Below are 8,296 nucleotides of genomic sequence, written 5' to 3' on the forward strand. Positions count from 1 at the left end.
CCAGGTCTGGGTTGCGTTTTTTAGCTCGAAGGGCATCAATTGAAACTGAAATAACCCGATTGGGGTGGTGATTGCTGTCTTCTTGATGTCTTCAGGAGCCATGGGGATCTGCTGGTAGGCTCGTTTGTAATCAATGACAGAGAACATGGTCGCACCTGCGAGAGAACTGGTAAAGTCGGCAATATTGAGAATGGGGTAGGTGTCCATAATTGTTCGTGCGTTTAGTCGACGGTAGTCTCCGCACATGCGCCAGGACCCGTCTTTCTTGGGTGTCATATGAATGGGTGTAGACCAACTGCTGGCAGAGAGTTCAATGACGCTGGAGCTTAGAAGTTCAGAAATCTGCTTTTTAAGGTCGGAGAGGCACTTGGAAAAAGTCGACGTGGTTTACTGGAGATGGAGGGACCTGGTGTGAAGTGAAGCTTGTGAACCGTGCTGTTGGTGATGATGGAAATGTTGCCGGCGGCACGGGAGGCGTTTTGTTTACAATGTGAGGTGGGCGGCACAGGCGAGGCGAGGTCGTGGTGTTTGGAGCCACTTCCCGGATCCGACGGGAGTCGAGGCGGCAAAGTGTCCCAGGGGTCAACGTGACGAGATGGCCGCCGGCCCGAAGCAGTGGCACCATGGTCGGACAAGCTTGGTAGAGCTCGTGAAGCGTTAGTGAGTCCATTGTCCGAGCCGAGGTTGCAGCCTGTGGCAGCACGGTTGCGGGTGAAGCGCTAGGCGCGATTGCACTGTTTGTGTTGTCAGTGGCAGTTGCACGGCGGCATGCAGGAGCGAAAGTTGCATAGTTTGAGGTGCTGTCCGCGAGGAGGGGGGGGGGGGGGGTAGGAGCTGTCAATAGGGGAACACGTGACACTCATCGCGCATGCGCACTCATGTCCGTCTGAGTGTCAAATGCTGCCATGTTACGGGGGTGTGGTCCTGTGGAACTGTCAGTACATGTTATGGTAGACTTGATAGCACAGTTACGAGGGATAGCAGGAGGTAAGCACACGGAGGCTTGATTGCTGGGACTACAAGCAGATTCAGCACACTTACTGACCTTGCTTTGTCCTTGCTGCAGTGTCTGTAATTCCTTTGCTGCGTCGGATAGCTGGAGCTGAGTTTCATGGAGCCGGAGGGAGAGCTCAAAGTTTTCTTTAGTAGGCGAGTGATGTTTTCAAGTTCGACAAGGCACCTGTGCGTTGTTTCTTGTAACGTCGTCGACAGAGCCAAGCATGTGCGGATGAGATGAACCTGGACTGACGTGTCACGGGGGGGTTTGCTCAACAGAGCACAAGGGAAGTGAGTTTTGGATGGCTGATGAAACACAGTGTTTCACACTAGGTCTGGTGAAAGTTTGTGGTGTCATAAGAAGTCAATGCCTAGTATAGGTTCCTCAGTATTGCACATTAAAAAAGTCGATTCGAGTCTACAGTTTGTGGAGAGTGAGACAACGTGGGAGGTTGAATCCGAGCATTGTAGTTTAGTAGAGTTCACAGCTTGCAGTGAAGTATGATGAGGGCAGATGTTCGAAGACACTAAGGATGTAGGCAGCAGCGAAACATCGATGTCTGTGTCCACTAGGAAAAAGTATCCCGACGAAATGTCTTTAATATAAAGACGTCCATAATTATATGATTGTTCCCGGACAGAATGGAGCACTGGGAGTTGCCTGTCGTGTTGTGCGGAGGAAGTGGCACCGGGACCTACCTGCGATTTGCGTTTGTAAAGCAGCAGGGTGGTCTGCAGTTCCGTGCCGCCTCACCAAGCCGTATGTGGAAGTAACAGTATGGGTAGTGCGGCTGCATTTCGTGCGGAAAGTTCGTTGCCTGAGGCGGTGGCTGAGGTTCGGAGGCCGCAGCCAGTTTGGTTGCAGGAGGGGTTGTGACCGAGGGTGGAGCCGGTGACGTCCCAGCTGTTTGTATACTGCATCCTGGAGCGAGTGGAATGGTCAGAACAGTGTGGCCCCGGCCGCGTCTGGCCACGGGACGAGGGGCCTGAACCTGAGACTAGCCAGGTAGGCAGTGGCAGGCGAAATAGAGCAGTGATGGCTCATGTAGTTCATCAGCAATTGTCATTCGTTGCTCGACAGGTTCGGGAGACCTCTGAGCCAGAGCAAAGCGGATGTGGGGAGGTAGTTTATCTGTCCAGATGGCGAGGAGATCTGTGTCAGAGAGTAGATCATCGCCAACAGGGGTCCGTAGCCGTCTCCGAAGTTGTGAAGAGTTGTCGTTGTCTAGTTGTTTGATGTGGAGCACTTGCCTTATTGCTGTCTCAGTTGAGCGTGCAAGCCAATGTAGAACTGTCTTTTTGGCTAGAGTGTACCAGGTAGCTGAGTCTGGGGCGTCGACCAGGTCAGCAATGAAGTCCTCCTGGTCGTGCAGGTGGGTGATAAGGCACACAAATCTGGTTGATTTGTCGAGTTTGAAATGGTCGAACACTTCGTCCACAATTTTGAACCAGGTTGTTGCCCTGTCGGTATTGAACGGCGGCAGTGTCAGTAAGTGTTGTAGAACATTCAGAAGAACAGGGTGAGTTGAATTCGTCGGGGCACTGCTTGAAACGAGCTGTTGTTGCTGCAGTATTCCAGGAGAGTGTGTCTCCAGCGTATGTGGCGATGACGGCTGGTCGGGTGGCAGCGTGAAGGTGATGCATTGTGGATGAGTGCGATCGTCGCGATGCAGAAGGCCGACGCGGGTGAGACACTGTAATGTGTCAATTGCAGTTGTGGAAGTTCGACTGGAGCTGGCACGGGGGTGACAGGTAAGAAAAAGTTCAAAGTTTGAAAACACGTGGCAGGCCCAGGAAAACTTGACGTGCGATCAGAGTTGGAGCCACTTGTGTTGCAGGAAGGCTGCTGAGGTGCGGGCTGTCCAAAAGCACAGTGAGGAAAATGATGTCGAACATTGGGCGAAATGTGTGAATGTTCACTGTTCATAGTCACTTCAGTCAAAACGGTGTGCGGAAAAGGTGAATGTCATGGCACAAAATGCTGAGGCATAACAGTTGGATGGAGATGGAGGTCATTGACAGATAACAAGCCATTGTTCTTGTTGCAGGCCGAGATATTGAAACAGGAAGGCATGTGCTGATGCTGAACCGAGGCAGGCAAAGGTGTGGTCGGATGCTGAGGAGGTTGACCTGTGAACAAAGCAGTTCCAGCCACGTGGCAGGAATCCACGAGGTACTGCATGGATTGCGGTGTGGCAAACTGTTGTCCTGGCCATGGTAGGTTATCCAACGGAGCATTTGCAGAAATCTGCATTGATCCCACACTGCACAGAGATCCATAAGAGGTAAGTGCACCATCGATGAGGTAGGGCACATGTGGTGGGAACAAAGGTGTCTGATAGCCGGAGTCATGCACACTCCTAACCTCACATATTGTTGCAGGCACAAAAATGTCTGGCGAAATCAGCGTAATCGACGAGTGAGAGGCATCGTGTTGCAGTCCTGTTGGGTATACATCGCCCGCTACACAATGCATGTTGATCACAAAATCCGGCATTAGGCATTGGGCCTAAGCTATTGTTCCAATGTTGTGTTGATGTAATACACACGAAAATATCCGACGCGGAGGCCGCGGACATTGTAAAACGGCAAAAACAGAAGACGTTACAACTCAGGGTCACCAGTCAGGTGGATGCTCGGGTGAGATATACCAACCAACACCTTATAATTAGGAGTTCATTTATTTATCTCTTCACACAAGTAAAGCTTACAGAAAACTGGATGGCGGAACTACACAGAGATAATGTTTTGCTACGTTCAAAGATGATGCTCAGATCGATTCTGGTGTCAATCTCATCGGCGCCACAAATCAAACAATGGATAAACCAGGATGGAATGTAACAATATTAGAGAAGGAAAGTTGCTGCTCACCATATAGGGGAGATGCTGAGTCACTACAGGCCCAACAAAAAGATTCACTCAATTATAGCTTTCAGCCATTAAGGACCTTGTCAAAAATAGACACACATACACACACGCACACATACACTCAAGCAAATGCAACTCGCACACATATCTGCCATCTTAGGCAACTGAAACCACACTCCACTGAGTGTGGTTTCAGTTGCCTGAGACTGCAGACATGTGTTCCCAGTTGTGTTTGGGTGTGTGTGTGTGTGTGTGTGTGTGTGTGTGTGTGTGTGTGTGTGTGTGTGTGTGTGTATGTGTGTCTATTGTTGACAAAGGGCATAATGGCCAAAAGCTGTAATTGTGTGAATCTTTTTGTTGTGCCTATCGTGTCTCAGCATCTCCGCTATATGGTGAGCGGCAACTTTCCTTTTCTAATATTGTTAAATTCTTACTATACCTAATCTTGTCTCTAAATTGCTCACATATGCCACAAATTAGGCTATTTGTATTAATCAAACAGTTCCCTTCCAACTGATCAATTTTAATCTTAATGTAAGGACACCAAAAATCTGAATCATCATGTCTGTTATTAGACAACACATGTAAAAGGTCACTTTCAATTTCATCAAATACTACATCCACACTGTTTTTGCTGGGTTTTATCGACTTTACTGTTATCATAGCATTACTTTGGTACTCATGTTTTCAGGTAAAGATTGAATGCAATGAATGGATTCAATAGCACAACTAAAATCACTTATTAATGAAGGAACACAAAATATATTACTGTCAAAATTACACTTCATGCTTAGATCTTCGTTCCACCAATTTGGATAGAAATTTTCACTGTCCACAGCTAACTTATTCCAGAATGCACATTAATCTATCTTATCATCAATCTGGTCCCAAACAAACTTAAAAAAGCTTTCACCTTTATTCTCTAGGCTTACAGATAACTCACTTTTACTGTTTGGATCATTACTCTGCATGACATTAACGAAAAACTGCTTTGACTGGACTGGTCTTCCATGACTCTCACTTACATCATCACATACTGTACTTACCTAATCTGTATTGTCAACATCATTCACAAATAAATCTGAAACTTCATTATTCTTAAACTTCACAAATACCTGATACATCATCATCATCATCATCATATTCTTCCAAAATTACTTCATAAACAACATCATTAACAAGACAAGTGTCATCTCCATCAAAGTCACTCACCTCACCTACATTCATTTGCAATAAACTACCGGTCTCAGACTTACCAGCCTCAGTTATTTCACAGCTCTCATTCACATCTACATTAAAAGTACCTCCTAGTTCAGATCCAATACCATCATCGTCTGTTTTACATACATCAATAACACTGTTTTCTGACCAAGAGAAGAAATCATTAATACATACTACATCAAAATTCTCATTACTCTCACATCCTGGATTGTGATTAGCACCTACATCACTATAATTGAACATAGTATTCCAAAACTTTTGATCAAAACATAAATGAAAATCTGATATTTTTTCTGCTCACCTTCAGATACCTGTGCCACATTATTAATACTGTTATTACTAATTGCAAGTGTAAATTGGGAGTCTTGTGCTTGTTGTGTTTCCTCGTCCCAAAACTGTGGACCTTCGTTGAGGCAGACTGCCATTTCCCAAGGAGTTACCTCTATGATTGTTTCTTCTTTTAAATTGCCCATGGTTATCCTCATTATTCCTATTCCGTTGATGTTCAAAATTTCTGTCTCTATTAACATTTTGATGCTGATAGAAATTACAATTACCTATGTTTCTGTAGTTATTACCATTGTGATTTCTAACATTCTGTTTGTTATGGTACATAGTTCTTTCTACTGCCTTATACAGCCTGTCAACATATTGTAAAAACTGCTCAAGGCAATCATCAGATCCATCTACCAAATCCCACTAAACTTTTCTGGTAACATTCTCTTAAGTGCGTCAATCAATGTCATTTTGCCAAATGGTATGTCAGGGTGCCTTAATTTCTTAAGTTGATTCTTACAAAACCCTTTCAGAGTACCATACCTATTCCTATAGTTAGGACCATTCAAAAATTCACTTTTGATTCTCCCCTGTTCAGCTTCTGACCAAAATTTATTTAAAAAACTTTTGTTAAAACTTTGATATGTTTCCCACTGACTTAAATTTAGATTTACCCAAGACAGAGTTTCACCTTCAAGATATCTTTTAACACATTTACATCAGTTTGCTTATTTTTTTCAGCATTTAAAAATTTTTTGAACTAAACTGCTAAAGTTTTGCTCCATTTTTTCTGCTACAGCCTTCTGTTCAACTCTGATGTGATTAACATTCTTTGTCGATTATGGAGATTCAGCGATTACCTCATTTTCAAAAACAATAAATTTACTTTCTAAGACATCAGCTTTTTCATTCACTCTTTTTAACCCCTCTGAAAACCTATTTTTTAGCTCTGAAACCTGATTACTAAGTTGGTCCATTTGGCCCTGCACCCTATTCAATTTACTATTGTTATCTGCCTTTATTTCCTCTAGTTTTGCCAAAGTCAACTGCAAAATATCAGTTTTTACTGTTTCATTGCTGACTATGATTTCACTTGGTTCAAACATATCCTGGCTGTGTCCTACAGCTTTCACTTCTACGTCACTACTACCCTCATCCTTATTCATTTTGGTAACAATCAGACGAATTCACAAACCAATTTATTTCACAAATAGTTTGTATTTATCGTTCCTTTTTTGATGTCCCTTGTCGCAGTTGTAAAGTCCTCTTTCAATTGATATGGTTCATCATTGTTGGTAATACTTTGTCACTGTTGGTATGACTTTGTTGGGCAGTCCTTGATCTTCTTACTTTGCATGCTCAGAAATTCAGTAATATATAAACTGCAAATGACACAAACCATTGTCCCTTCTTCTGCAGCAGACAAAATTTCATTATCAGTCAATTGCTCCCAGACAACACCACCAATTGTAATCTTGCCCTCCCTCACATCACTTGTTGATTGTCACTCATTTCAAAATAAAATCTTTTAATTAACTTCAAGAGGAGTAAGATATACAAACAAGTTTTTTACATAACTTCATTTCTTGTCATGTCTAGGGGTTGATTCTTGAGGCTGAAATTTTTTACTTTATAGATTTTCATGATTTCAATTGGCATAATAATGACTGAAGAATTGCCCATTTTTATCTTGATTTTTATTTTTTCACATTTTTCTATCTCACTCTGTCATTGCAATTTCTATTTCATTAGCAAAAATTACATTGTTATTGGCAAACTTAAAAACATGTCCGACCACATCAGAGGCATGTCCACACGGGGGTGAAAGCTTTATGGGCGAAGAGGCAAGCTACGTAGTTCCATTCCAGACCACTACAGGCGCTAGGGGTCAAACAAAGCTGGAATTGACCAATGAGAGCTGTCTAAACTCCAATGGTGGTTGTTTTGAAATATTCTGTCATCTTGCTCAGCACTGAAATCTGTGGTCCTCGGTTACAGTCGTCTTTGTATTTGTTTCATATTTACATACTACTCATCTTCATTATAAACAGATTTTTTTACTTTAAATTCATAGAGTTCACCATGGAATTGAAGAGATTTCCTGCTGAAAAATGTCCACAATTAATTGTAAGGTAAAACATTTCATTTTTCATTAAATAATCTCATAGCCTATAAATAAAATGTATTCTCTTCTATCGTGAATTAAGCAGTGTGGTTTCCATTTGTTTATTTAAATAACTTTGATATGTCTGTAGTAGTTTTATTTAATGAAGACTTTTATGATTTTTCAGAATATTCAACACAACAGATTGATGTTGAAATACTCCTGTAAGTTCCTCGGCTGTTCATCTGGCTTCATCGGAGGAAATTTGCAACAAGCATTTCTACAGGTTTTCAAAACAACATCAAGAGTTGCTTCTAAAGTGGAAGAGTGTTTGTAAACTGTCGCCATATGTGAACTGTGCTTCTTATTTTGTTTGTGAAGATCATTTTTTCGAAGAAGTTTTTATGAATAAAAGTAGGCACAGGCTAAACAGCGGTGTGTTTCCAAAACATGTGACAGGTGTCCCTTGTGAAAAACAGTTTAAAGCTTTATAGCAGTTAAAAGAATCTTTTTTTTGTGTGATTGAGAAATAAATAAAAAGTAAGTTTTGTTTTCATTTCACTGTTTTTATCCCTCTTCCTTGCTTTTGGTACATGATATTGAACTTTTCTTTTTTGTGTTGAAGCATTTACAGTAGTAAGATGTAGGAACCTTTTTAAGAAATTAATGGTCATTAGTGCAAGTTTGCTGGGCAGAAGTTACTAGTCCTGAAACTTACTAGTCCTGAAACATAGTTGTAACAAATTTAAGAATTCTTCATTAATCACTACTGTGATAAATATTTCTTAATTGAACCTCTTTAACTGCTGCTTATTCTCTTAATAATAGGCT

At 42.2% G+C, this 8,296-nt stretch overlaps 1 long non-coding RNA gene across 1 annotated transcript; it reads left to right on the forward strand.

Moving 5' to 3' along the window:
• The first annotated feature begins 858 nt into the window (after positions 1-858).
• Positions 859-8,021, forward strand: LOC126455672 (uncharacterized). Its single transcript, XR_007585350.1, has 4 exons — positions 859-2,955; positions 3,045-3,281; positions 3,379-3,636; positions 7,653-8,021. It is a non-coding gene; the product is annotated as an uncharacterized LOC126455672 (long non-coding RNA).
• Positions 8,022-8,296: the final 275 nt, after the last annotated feature.

The sequence above is a fragment of the Schistocerca serialis genome, chromosome 2, assembly GCF_023864345.2.
Source record: "Schistocerca serialis cubense isolate TAMUIC-IGC-003099 chromosome 2, iqSchSeri2.2, whole genome shotgun sequence".
Classification (NCBI taxonomy): domain Eukaryota; kingdom Metazoa; phylum Arthropoda; class Insecta; order Orthoptera; family Acrididae; genus Schistocerca; species Schistocerca serialis.